The 13,812-nt window shown below is 44.9% G+C and overlaps 1 protein-coding gene across 1 annotated transcript in view; it reads right to left on the bottom strand.

The window, feature by feature from the left end:
* Cap2 (cyclase associated actin cytoskeleton regulatory protein 2) overlaps nucleotides 1–12,837 on the bottom strand; it is a 139,708-nt gene extending 126,871 nt beyond the window's left edge. Inside the window, exon 1 of the mRNA XM_005355107.3 lies at nucleotides 12,664–12,837. The gene's annotated coding sequence lies outside the window, so the exon portion shown is untranslated. The remainder of the gene's footprint in view (nucleotides 1–12,663) is intronic.
* Nucleotides 12,838–13,812: the final 975 nt, after the last annotated feature.

Genomic DNA, 13,812 nt, shown 5'->3' with positions numbered 1-13,812 from the left:
TCTCTCTCTCTCCATGACCAGGTGTCATGCAGAATGCAGGGGCTAGGGTCAACCTCAGGTGTCATTCCTCAGGAGATGCAGACTTTATTTTTGTGTGTGTTGTGGGTGTGTGGTTCTGTGTGCCCATGCAGTTTAAGAAGAGAGAGGAAGTGACCAGGTGCCCTGCTCTATCCTTCTCCATTTTATTCCCTTGTGACATGGTGCTAGGCTGGCAGTCAGCAAGGGGCAGCAGTCCCCACCCACCCCATTTCCACCTCCACAGTGCTGAGGTTATAGGTTTGCATGGCCACGCCCATCTCTTAATGTGAGCGCTAGGGATTTGAACCAAAGTCCTCAAGCTTGCCTAGCAAGCATTCTGGCTCACTGAGCTATGCACTTAACCTCTACATTACATATCTTTGACAGGGTCTCTAACTTGGCCTAGAGCTCATGGATTGGGCTGGACTGGCTGACCAGCAATTCTCAGGGATACGCCTGTCTCCACCTCCCAACACTGGGGTCGGTTACAAACACACACCACCCGGTCCAGATTTACTCCATGGGTTCTGAGGACTGAACTTGCGTCTCACACTGGAACAGCAAGCACTGTACAGGCCAAGTCACCTCCTCAGTCCCAAGTGATTCCTTAAAGCTTATTCACATCCATAGGATTCTGTGTGCATGAGCCTAAGAGTAAACCAGAGATAGACTGGAAGTGGGAGGTCGTTGCCGGCTTCCAAACCTTTCTCCTGATGACGCTTGGGTGATTGACTGACTTACAAAACGGTCCTCTGCAAAGATAAAGTCACAGTGGACAAACTTCTCTATGGGTACGCAGGAATTTAGAAACATCTGCGCAACTACCAAACCACTTCTGTCTTAGCTGAACTTTCTTAGGCATGAGTCCATCAGTGACTTTCTTTCCTACCAGTCACTGAGGGAAGTCATCCTGGGATCCATTGTTAATTTATTCCCCCACCATCATTGTATTTACTCAATCATGCCTGCTGGGCCAACAAAAACATTAGCTTTATTTTTGTTGTTCCCAGACTCCACTCTCTGCTAGGTCATATCTAGAAACACGAGTCTGAGATATCTTCCGTAGTGAGCAGTCTTAGGGGGAGGAAGTCAGGCAGGCTCACCAAGAGATGATGTTCATGTCACTATGGAGCCCACCTTTGTATTTTTCACTTCCTCTCCTGGATCTTGCTTTCCAACAAACAACAAACTTCAGTGTAGCACAAATCCTAATTGCTCTTAATAATAAAAGCCTGGAGTCAGGTATAGGGGTTAATGCTGAAGGATCAGAGAAGCAGAGCAGCCAGCCACTAGAGTTCTTACCTCTACCAATGCTCAAACTGAAGGGGCGACCCTGTCTCTATGAATCCGCAGATTGCATGCTCAGACTGAATCCTCAGACTGCATCTGAGCTCCTGTTTTCTCCTGCCTTCTATCCCTCTCTCTGCCCAGCCATCACTCCTGTCTCCACCTCCCTGGGATTAAAGGCATAGAATGCCAAGTGCTGGGATCACCTTTGTGTGAGCTCTGTTTCTCTCTTAGACAGATTCAGTCTTGTGTAGCCCAGGGTGACTTTGAACTCACAGAGGTCTGTCTGCCTCTGTCTCCAGAGTGCTGGGATGGATTAAAGGTGAGTGCCACCACTGCCTGGCCTATGTGGCTAACTAGTGGCTCAGCTCTGCACTTTGACCTTCAGGCAAGTTTTATTTGTTAGATTAAAAACAAAGTATCACTACACAGCAGCCACCACTTAGTTTGGGTCCTAAATGTCATATGGAAAATTATGTCACAGGCTTGGTTCCCCAGCCTATGGTACTAATGGAAGGTAGACACTTGAAGAGGTGGGGCTGAGTGGAAGGAAGTTGAAGGGATGCTGGGCTTGGTCCCTTCCCGTTTCTTTTCTTTTTGGTATCTATGGGCTCATTCTTGTCACAAAGCATCATCTACCACAGGTCTGAAGCAGGAAGGCCAAATGACCATGGACTTCCTTCCACTTGCAGTCTTCCAGGGTCCTACATCCCCCTTAGGGTACTGACATCATGCTTTCTCCAAATCCGGAGCAGAGCACAGAAAAACAGAGTACATACAGCGATTAGCTCACCAGTTCATGTTCCCTCCTTGGGACAGGTTCAGCGCCTGCCTCCACCAAACCAACTTCCATTCTTTTTTTAGAGTAGGTCATTCTTTGAACTGGGACCTGCGACTATAGACAGCTAGGGCTTGTCATGTGATATAGTGGAAAACACATTATGAGAATCAGAGAACCTTGGGACACAGCCCCTTCAGTGGCAACCCACATATCTGCGGGAATATGATGGATGACTAACTTGAATCCCAGTTTCCCTATTCCCAATGAATGAACTCAGCTCTTCGTCACCATTCACTGGCTTGAGAACACCGCGTGGGAATGCATTCCGAGCTGTCTTCTGTGCTGGCTGTTATTTTTCATCTCACAGCGTTGTCCTGAGAATAACCCAGACTTGGGAAACTATACTGCAGCAGGATGAAAAGCCAAAAATTCCAAGAGAAATCCAATATTCCCGGCAGAAGAACAGGAGAGTATAGGGGGGCTCTCCTCTCCTCTCCTCTAGCAGGATGAAAAGCCAAAAATTCCAAGAGAAATCCAATATTCCCGGCAGAAGAACAGGAGAGTATAGGGGGGAACCACAGAGAGTAGAGAGCTGAGGGGAACACCCCGACTCACCCTTGAGTTGTGAATATGGGGGGCAAACCCCAAATCCTTGAGAACTGAACTATTACAAACCTCTGCTAGAGTAAAAATACCAATCCTTAAATAGTGCACACATGGGACACAGGGGCTTTGAAAGCAGAGGTGATGCCGGACCCACCGTCCATTGCGTGCAACACAGAGCCGATTGGCTGGCAAAGTCAAGCAAAACCAATAAGCCAAATGACAACAGCCAAAAACATTTCCCAAGGGACCCAGGGTCTCACAAAGCAAAACCTAAAATGTTCAAGTTGCAAAGCAAAATGGCTTGGCATGCAAGGGACTAGAAGAAACACACTCAACCCTGAGAAAACTCGACTGGCAAATGTCAACCACAAGGGGACACAGATGTTGGAATTTCCAGAGACATTTGTAGCAGCTGTCTGAACTGTGCTTGAGATGAAGCTAATAGCCCAGAAACAACGGGAAAACAGGAGTTTTTAACGGAGTCATAGAAACTGTAAGAAAATTCCAGAACTGAGTAAACCACAATAACAAAGGACCAAAAAGTACACTGGGCAGGCTTGAAGACAGAAGGGAGACGGCTGAGGAAGGTGCCTCCAACTTGATACAAGATTTAATCTGAAGAATAAATACAAAGAAAAAAATGCCGCACCAACGGTCTCATATTAGCGCCCCTGGAGCCCCTGAGAGGAGAAAGAGACTGAGGTAGAAATTCTATTTTATGAAGCAATAACATCCTGGCATCGTGGTTCACACCTCGAACTACAGAACTGGGAAAGCAAGCTGACGCAGAAGGACAGCCATTATTTTGAGGCTACCATGGGTTACATAGTGAGTTCCTAAGAAGACTGGACAGCGGAGTCTCAAACAGGAAAGGGAAGAAAAGAGAAAAGGAAGAAAAGGAAAAGAAAAAGAAAAAGAGATACAATAACTAAATATTTCACAAATTTAGAATGGAAGACTTACATTTATAGATCCAAACACTGATGACTAACACACACATACACATACATACACACACACACACACACATACACACACACACGAATCCCTCCAAAGGAGGAAAAAATAAAGATGAACAAATGAAAAAAATAATTGCCAAGTTAGAAAGCAGGGAAGGAAGGAAGTGTGACAGGCTAGGATGAACCCTCTTTGAGAGGCGCAATAAACACCAAGACTGTTAGTAATGTTCCTGCTAAACCAGCAGCACCAGGGGTTAATCAGTACATGGGTTCAGTTCAGTGAAGGGTGTTGTCACGGAAACACACTCGATGAAACCATCATTAAGGAGCAACACCAGGCCCCTCCTCAGCAGTCACAACTTTCATCTGTGACTTTGCAATATTTTGTTTTCTTTTTGAAGTTATGTTTCAGTTCCATTTGTCCTGCAGGAGACTGTTTTGATTTTTTTTTAATGTTCTGCTTTAATATCTTTGGTTACCCCCACCATTCTTTTTTTTTTTTTATTAAAAAATAGTGGTGTAAAGCGATGGAGTGATGGTTCAGTGGTTCAGAACGTGTTCTTCCAGAGGACCTGGGTTCGGTTCCTGGCACTCACATAGCAGTTCACGAACACTGGTAATGCCAACCTCAGAGGATCTGACGCTCTCTTCTGACCTCTTTGGACACTGCATGCAGGTGGTGTGCAGATGCATGCCAGCAGATGACCACACACTACATACATACAGGTGGTGTGCAGATGCATGCAGACACATGCTGGCAGATGACCACACATGCATACAGGTGGTGTGCAGATGCATGCAGACACATGCTGGCAGATGACCACACACGCATGCAGGTGTGTGCAGATACATGCCGGCAGATACCCATACACATGAAAAGAAAAAAAGCTATGAAGTTAAAATTTACAAAAAGAACACTTTTGCCATCATTGTTGCTATTAACATTCCTATAACCCAACTTCTTAAAAAAAAACTCACAAAACACAAGTACTACAAATTTTGACAAATAATTACTAAACAGAAGTCAGAAGCATTTTATTAGAAATCCACCTTTTTGATCAGTCTTATTATTTCATGAACGTGGATAAGTACACCTATTATTAAAGTGGGGAAGCAGCAATTTTGTTTTGTTTTACATCACTGTAATGCTTAAATAAAGAGATGGGGATGGATGAAAAATGCTGTCACAGAAATGTCACTCAAAACCTCCCCAGGAGACACGAGAAGCATGGCACTGTGGTAAAACATCAAAAATAATTGAAGCATCAGTGTCAGGGGAAATAGAGGCTTGTAAATCTAGCGAGAGCCATAACTATGCATCCATCTTGGTTATTTCAGCCACTCACCGATTTTTATTAGGTTATTTTATCTCTCTGTGGATAAAGAAGTTAACTTGTAAAATAAAAGAGTAGAACACATAATTATTAATTATAGACATGCAAAAAACAAATAAATCTGCCGCACTTTTTCCCATGGATGTTCCAGTGACCTCCCCTTCCTATGGAAGATGCAAATTTAATATCACTAAACAAATTCATTCTTGCATTATAAACCATGTCCTATGAACCCCACGGAAGGTATTTCTGGTTATTTCATAAGCTTAGAAGTGTTCAATATGGCAGTTCTATTCTTCTCAAGCACACCCTTTGACCTCAGTGTACAGTTTGGCGAGACTGTACCCTGGCATCAGTATTACTTAAAGTGATTTTATTTTCCCACATCGATTGATTAGGTTGGGAGCCACATCATACTTGTGGAACGCAACAATCGGCAGGAGTTGGTTCTCCCTCATCATGTGGATTCCAAGTATCGAGCTCATCACACTTGGTAGCAAAGGCCTTTATCCACTGATGGGCCACTCTGTCTTCATCGTTTTTGAAGGAAGTCTCCCAGAAGACAAATCTCTGGAAATGTCTGTGAGGAGGTTTCTAGACTGGGTTAAGCGAGGAAACAGACTCACCCTAAGTGTGGCTGGCACCACCGAGGAGGCTGAGGTCTCAGACTGAATAACAGAGCTGAGCACCAACATCAAGCTCTCCCTGGTCAATGTGACCATTCTGTTCCTCCCAACATGCCAACCCCACCAGATGGGTTGTACTCTCAAACTATGATCTAAATAAAACCTTTTCTTAAGTTGTATTATTTGGGTCTTTTGTTACAGTAATGAGACAGGTAAATAATACAGCGGTTTTCTTGGTGTGGCCCTGTTTGACTGATTCTTGTTGTTAGAGGGGGAAAAAAAAAAGAATAAATCTCATAAGAACTAGAGAGTCGCTGGGCAGTGGTGGTGCATGCCTTTAATCCCAGCACAACTTGGGAGGCAGAGGCAGGTGGATCTTTGTGAGTTTGAAGCCAGCCTGGTCTACAGAGCAAGTTCCAGGACAGGCTCCAAAGCTACACTAAAAAACTCTGTCTAAAAAACCCAAAAATAATAAATAAATAAATTAGTTAATTAATTAATAGAACCAGAGAGTCCGCTGTGAATAGAAACCAGAGAACAAGACAGGAAATCGGGATGCCATCCCAAGTATAGATCCTTTGAAACGTGCACTCATGGCTTAGATGATGCTTCTGTTCAGTGGTACCCATTCTTGGCCCCGTGACAGCTGTCACTCAAAACAACAAACAAATGTCCAGCGAATCCCGGAGTTCTCTGGATTTCCACATGTTATGACACAAAGTAACAGGGGTTATTTTCTCTCCATATTAACAGAGATCTTGAAAGTCCCACTGTTTGATTATGGTGTGGACTTTAATTGGAGCAGCTGGAGGCCAACAGGACCCTCAGTGTTTCCCTGACTTATCCAGCCATTAGGCACAGATGGAATCTTAAAAAACTAAGTCATTGCTCTCCTTCTCTACTTGCTTGAGAGGTCAGCAAGAAGCCAGGACTGTTAGACAAATGTCTGGTTACTAGCTAGGCTAGATGAACATGGACACCTATTCGTGATAACGAAGGACTCTCTTTCGGGATTCCACAGTTCCTATGCAATATTGAAAAGGGAAAAAAACTTGTCAAATAATTTCTTAGTGAAAGAAACCATGCTTTTTTTCCAAGCAAGAAAGTGAGTTATATTGACAAACACAAAATAAGACTTCCTTAGACATGAAACTCACATAACAAAAAGCCAGTCTTATGGGATCACACTTATTTGATGCAATTGATGCATGGAACCATCTCCTCCACGACTACTTGTGAACTTTATCAGAAAACAGCATCACAACTAGAATCTAAATAGATCGAAAGTCAGGAACTTGGGTCTTGTCATGTTATCTTGGGTTGGAGGAATGAAGAAGCTAGGCTTACATTGTCCGTGGCTATGCCACTAGAATTCCTAGCCCAGGGAAGGGGAGGCAGTTTAACGGATAAAGTGCTTACCCTGCAAGCATGAGACCCCAAGCCCAAGTGTGTCCAGGACCTATGTCAGAAAGCCCAGAGATGGTACGGGGCACTTGTAATCTCTGAATTGGCGAGGCAGGTAGGGACAGATGGGCCCCTGAGGCTCCCTGCCCATCCAGCCTAGCCTAGTAGGTAAGTTCCAGGCCAGTGAGAGACCCCATCTCAAACACAAGACAAATAGTGCTTAAGGGACAATATCTGAGGTTGTTCTTTGTCTTCCATATTTTCATACTCAAGTGAACATGTACCCTTGCGCGCGCGCGCGCGCGCGCGCACACACACACACACACACACACACACACACACACACACACACACGGCGGGGAGGGGTTCACAGTAACTCTTAAGACACATAGGAAAGATCTCCAGAACATCATTCTTGGTAAAGGAAAACCATGGCAAACAACTTACATGCCTGTCAGCTGGACAAGGACCATAGAGATTAGAGAATATTTCTCAAAGATCATAACAATGACTTTCATGGGGCAATGCAGGTTATTCTTAAAAACGTAATGGTGAGTTTTCAGATAATGAGATTTATCAGGGCATGCTGGCACACACCTGCAAACCCAGTACTTGGGAGGCAAAGGTAGGAGGTTCACAAGTTCAAGGCCAATCTCAACTCTATAGGAAGTACAAGGCCACCCTAGGTTATCTGAGATGCGATCTCAAAAACAAACAAACAAACAAACAAACAAGGAAAAATGGAAGAAACCAAATGAACAAACAAAATGTGATAGAGGAAAAAAGGTGAGATTATATATACCTTTCAAGTAGATGGGAAATCTACTAAGATCTAGATGATGGTCATTTAGGATCTCATACACACGCTACAAAATTGCTTCACAATTAAATCAGGATGATTAACAGGACATTCAAGGTTGGGAGGAGCTGGGGACCAGCACAGGAAGGGAAGGCAAAGAGCTGAACAAGCCAGGCAGCAGCCTAGTTCCCTCACCAAAGGCCTCTATTCTCTTTAGCAGCCTGTTTGAGATTTATATAGCATTCAACACACACACACACACACACACACACACACACACACACACACACTTAGAAGTGTCCAGTTCAATTATTTTTAAAAAAATTCACGGATTTGTGAAACTGTCACTGATTTCCGAACCTTTCCATCAGTTCAGAAAGGGCTCAGGGGCCATGGAGAAAAGGAGGTAAAGATTGTAAGGAGCAAAAAGATTGTAAGGGAATGGGGCGGTTGCTGTGAATCAGAGCCTCTGGACAGGATAGGACCACTGTACTCATGATCTCCCAGCAGCCATGATGATCGAGACAGTCTTTGTTCTAGCATGGTGGGGGCCGGGCCCTTAACAGCCCCTATGCCTAACTGAGGAGTTACTGACAGTGAATGGCTTCTAGGGGAGGGAGGGTAAGTTTTCTTTAAGGATATGGGCCTGGTTGGTTGACAATGCTGCTGTGGCTAGACCTACACCGTGAGTACAAGGACAGCACAACATGGACTCAGTGGACTATTGAAAAAAAGACACAAAGTTAAGAAAGGGTAGAGGGTGGGGTGGATACGGGAGGAGTTAGGGGCGGGAGTGGGAGATGAGTGTGGTAAAATACATGGCATGCATGTAAAAAATTCTAAAAAAAATAATAAAATTATTGTATTTAAAAGTTAATAAAGAAGTATGGTGGTGATGGCACACATATTTAATCCCAACATTTGGGAAGCAGAGTCAGGTGGATCTCTGAGTTCAAGGCCTGCGTGGTCTACAGAGTGAGTGCCAACACAGCCAAGGCTACACAGAGAAAACTAGTCTTAAAAAACTAATAAAAATAAAATTAAAACAAAGAAAAAAAAAACCTCATACCTTTTTCACCTCTCCCATCCTAACCGAGAACTGATCCATTGGTAAAGATTTCTTAGAAACATTTTTCTAGGAATGGATTCATGCAATATGTGGTCTTTTGGGCCTGGCTTCTTTCACTTAGCAAGACGCTACCGAGGTTCACACAAGTAGCATGTTTCATACAGTAGTGCACCTCTTTCTGTGTGCACACACATGTACTAGTATGTGAGGAAGACAGAGGTAAAGGTCAGATGTCTTCCTCAGTCTTTCACGGACTCTGCTTCCCCAGTGCTGGCATTACAGGCACAAGCCACTGCAGCAAGCTTTTATGTGAGGGCAGGGGGCTCAAACTCGGGTCTTTAGGGCTGAGTCCCAAGCCATTTCCCCAGCCCTGCCTTCCTTTTAATAATATCTCATTGTACAGATAGATCATATTTTCCTGTCCCCTTATCAGCAGATGGGCATTTTTTTGTGTTTCCGCCTCTTAGCTGTTACCATGGGTGCATCTATGAACCTGTGTGTAGTTTTGTTGTTCCTTTTTAAAATTTATTTTTATGTGCAGCGCTGGGATTTGAACCCAAGGCCTCACTCATGATACACACATGCTCTTCTACTGAGCTATACTGCTAACTCTAAGTATATGTTTCTTTTTCATGGCTATGCTTGCATTTCTCTTGAATATAGACTTATTATAGTGGAATTGCGAGGTCATACAGCAACTCTGTTTAACTCAAGGGACCACAGTTTTCAAATTAAACATCATTTTATATTTCCATCAGCAATTTCTTCACGCTTTCACCAACACTTGGGATTATCTGATTTTTTTAAAATTATAGTCACAGTAGTGAGTATAACATGAAATCTCATTGTGGTTTTGACTTGCAATTACGTGGTGGATAATGATGTTGGACATCTTTTTATGGCATTAATGGTCATTTATAATCTTCTTTGGCCTATTTTACAATAGGCCTTCTTTTTATTAGTAAATTAGAAAGGCTTTTTATATAATGTACAACTAAATCCCTAATCAGATATATGATCTTAAAGATATGTATTTATGGTTTTATTTTTGCTTTGGTTTGTTTTTGTTTTTCAAGACAGGGTTTCTCTGTAGCTTTGGAGCCTGTCCCAGAACAAGTTCTTGTAGACCAGGCTAGCCTCGAACTCACAGAGATCCACCTGCCTCTGTCTCATGAGTGCTGTGATTAAAGGTGTGTGCCACCACTGCCGGGCAATATTTATGTTTTGAGAGTTATTTTTTCATAACTCTCTTGTTTCCAAGTCCTACTTGTAAACTTGGCAATACGTTCATGACTACTTTAAGTAGAATAGTTATAACTTACATAGACTTGGCATATTCTGGTGTATAATATATAACCGATGAATAAAGATTGAAATTAAGAATTATCTTCATAATAAAGATATCTGTTAGGAGATACACAAAGCAACACGTCTAAAATAAAACATCATGTCTAGAAGAAGCTAATGTTGTTCTTGTGAGTCTTTAATTTCTGGGCATAATTCAAGCAGTTGGAGACTCAGCCTATCAGTCTCTAACCCAAGGTGGGAAGAAGCTGTCTACTGTCAGGAGAAAAAAAAAATCTGCTTATTCCCTCCCATGTCCTTCATCCCTATAAATGAAGAATGATGTGTGTGTGTGTGTGTGTGTGTGTGCGCGCGCGCGCGTGTGTTAGCAGGAATAATTGTTACTGGTGAAAACTAAACTGTAAACTTCAATCTCTGTCAATACAATGAAACTTGGTAGTGCAGTTCCATGCCATAGTCTCCTTGGCCGCTTTTTTAAAAAATTTATTTTATGCTTATGAAAGTGTTGTGTCCATACATCTGGCTGTGTACTATGTGTGTGTCTGGTGCCTGTAGAAGCCTGAAGAGGGTTATGAGCTGCCATATGGGTGCTGGGAACCGAACCCAGGTCCTGTGGGAGAGAGTAGCCAATGCTCTTAACTGCTGAGCTATCTTTCCCACCCCACCCCTCCTGGGTCACTTCTGACTTACATCTGAGGAGTTACTCAACAGACGACACGGGTTGCAAAGTCTCCAATTTCCCAGATCTTCAGCCAGGAAGTATAGCAAACCCCACACCTTGTCCTATCAACAAGCCAAACAACATCCTTCTCAGTGACGAGTGGAGAAAACCTCACTCCCTGCTTGTGAGACTGGTTGGCAATTGTCACGGTTTCTCACAGTCTCTTCATCCTGTGTCATCACGTGACCCTAATTTTATTAAGGATTTTCAGATTTGAGGATTCATGGAGAAATAAGTCTTCTATTGGAAAAAAAAAAGTGTAGTCTTGTCCTAGCTTCAAGCTACTGATTTAATTATTTCTGCCAGCTTTTGGAGATCTCAGTGCAGAGCCATGCGCTCTCTAACATGCTCTCAGTCCATAACCATGCAGAGCTCACAGAACTATAGAACCCCTCCCTGCCCTCTGCAGGCCTGCGTTCTAATCAAACCCCAGCACACGGAAACCACTCCAAAGATGGTAGCACCACTGCCCTTTACACCAAGTGGTCCCAGCTACGTCAGCAAGACTTCTGAGGCAAGTTTCCAAAATTAAAATTTATCTAGCCAGGTGTGGCGGCGCACATCAGGAATCCAGCACTCAGGAGACTGGAGCAGGGGGATTGTGACTTTGAGCCTGGACCAATGGGGAGTTCCTGGCCAGCCTAGGTACAGAGTGAGGTTCTGCCTCACAGAAAGCAAAGGTGTTGATGCGTACCCGTAATCTCACCACTGAAGAGGCTGAATGAAGTAGGAGGATTATTGGTAAGGGTCTGAGGTCAGGCTGGAGTTTCATAGTGAGGCTCTGTCCACCCACAAGCCGACCAGCCAAACAAACACATGAAATTGACATGGGCAGTAAATGCCAGTGCTTGCCAGCAATTCTGATAAACTAAGTTTTATCCCAAGTTTTCTGGGCTTCTGAATTCTGCTGACTACACAGGCAAAAGCCCCCTTATCTTGCCTGCTCAATATTCGCCACCACTTGGCCTTTTTGGACCTAATTCTAAATAACACTTCCTGAACATCCTAAAAACACAGACTCACTCAAAGGACGCATGGATTCCAATATTGCCAACGCACAGCCTCTTTGTGGTGCTGATGAGAATAAATATTCTCATGTGCATAGCCGACCAACAGCCTAAGTGATGACAAGATTGCTGATGTCACAAACAAGCCCCTTTGGGGCAGTCAGCGAGCAGCTGCAGGGTACCATTTTCAGAGCGGTCCCTTCAAAGCCTTAGTTGCGTTTGCATTTTTTAGAAGTGACTCATGGCCTCAAGTCAGGTTCCGCAGAGAAGCCAGGTTTCTTTCCTTCCAGCACTTTCGAATAGAGGTGGTACTGGCAAGAGCCATCTCAATGAAACCCACCCAGGAACCAGTGAGAGGTTCAGAGTAGGGCAGTGAAGACCCCTCGAAGTTAGACCACCCCAGGGGGAGGTGGCTGTCGACCGGCAGGCTACGGGTGACCCTACAGCCGGGAACTCGCGGTCCTCAGCGCCAGGGGAGCAGCTAGAGCGTTGGGTTGCACTGACCCAGATGAGGACCGCCCGGGCACCGGGTCCCGGAATCCCAGGTCCTCGTGTGCCCAGTCCTCACATCTGGGTGGCCTCAGATCCCTGAGCCCGCGTCGCCTTTCTTCACGTTGTCCTGGCCATCCCCCCCCCCCCACACACACACACCCGGAGCGCGCAACTTGCGAGCGCCCGCCCGGAGCCTAGGCAAGCCCACCACCCCCCTCCCAATTTCCCCAGGTTCCCCGCGCGTTCCAGCCTGACCTGCTGTGGAGCCCAGGTTCCGGCTTCGGTGATGCAAAGCTGGCTTCGGTCACTTGCGCGCCCTCGTCCCGCAGGCCCTGCGCTGCCTCAGCCTCCCCCCCTTGCACGGGAGCCCGAGCCGGTCACGCTGCTCGCGGGGAGAGTCGCCCGCGGCTTCCGGCAGCTCCAAATACAGACGCGCGCGGGAGGGGCCGGGAGCGCCCAGCTGAGGGCGGGGGAGGCAACGAAGGGAGCAGAGAGGAGGCGCAGATGGGCTGTGGGAGAAGAGAGATGGGAGGGCAGAGGCGATGACCAGCACAAGCAGGAAATTCCTTCGTCTCCTCCAGGTTTGCAAAGAGGTCTGGAAAGGTCTAGTGGCTACTGGCTGGGGGGTGACACAAAAGGACCCTGGCAAAGAGAGGGATAATGAGCTAAACTCGAATGTCCTCCAGCTCGAGGTAAAGGATAAAGGGCTACAGACGCATTTATCTCTTTAGATAGACTGTAGATTCAGGGCAATTGATACTTCCTTACAATGTTGTTCAATAGTAACTTTAAAATAATATACCAACTTTAAAAAGTCATCTGATTATTTAGGAACAAATATACCTCCTACTTCCGCAGCTGTTTATTTGTAGACAACGCCCCTTCCTCTATGTATATTGTCCATACATACAGACCTGGGAGTTTTTCTCTCTGGTTAGCATAATCAGTTAGAAAGGATTGATTTTCAATTTCCTTTTATTTTTCTTTTTTTTGGGGGGGTTACAGAGTTTATTTAGTGGATATTGGGAAGGGTATAAGGGTAACGTGTTTTGAGGGGAAGAGAGAGGGGAAACAGAAAGAGAAGAAAGAGGAAGGGGGAGGGGAGTCAGAAACTGCCTCTTCAGAAAAAGGACAGTCTGGAATACTGGGCATGAATCTCTTCATTGAACGAATGAGGGGGTTTTGTTTAACTTTTGAGACAGTGTCTTGTGGGTAGTCCTCACAGACCTGGGACTTACTATGTAAACCAAGCTGTTCTCAAACTCACAGACATCCTTCTACCTCTGCCTCTTGAGTGTTGGGATTAAAGTGTGCACCACCACTGACAAGGTCTGGAGATATTTAAGACTACTGTGTAAAATGGCATAGCATTTGCATACTGCTGGAACCTTCCTGAGTCCAGGT

Source organism: Microtus ochrogaster, chromosome 16 (genome assembly GCF_000317375.1).
Source record: "Microtus ochrogaster isolate Prairie Vole_2 chromosome 16, MicOch1.0, whole genome shotgun sequence".
NCBI classification, from domain to species: domain Eukaryota; kingdom Metazoa; phylum Chordata; class Mammalia; order Rodentia; family Cricetidae; genus Microtus; species Microtus ochrogaster.
This window is presented reverse-complemented; position numbering and strand designations above follow the sequence as displayed.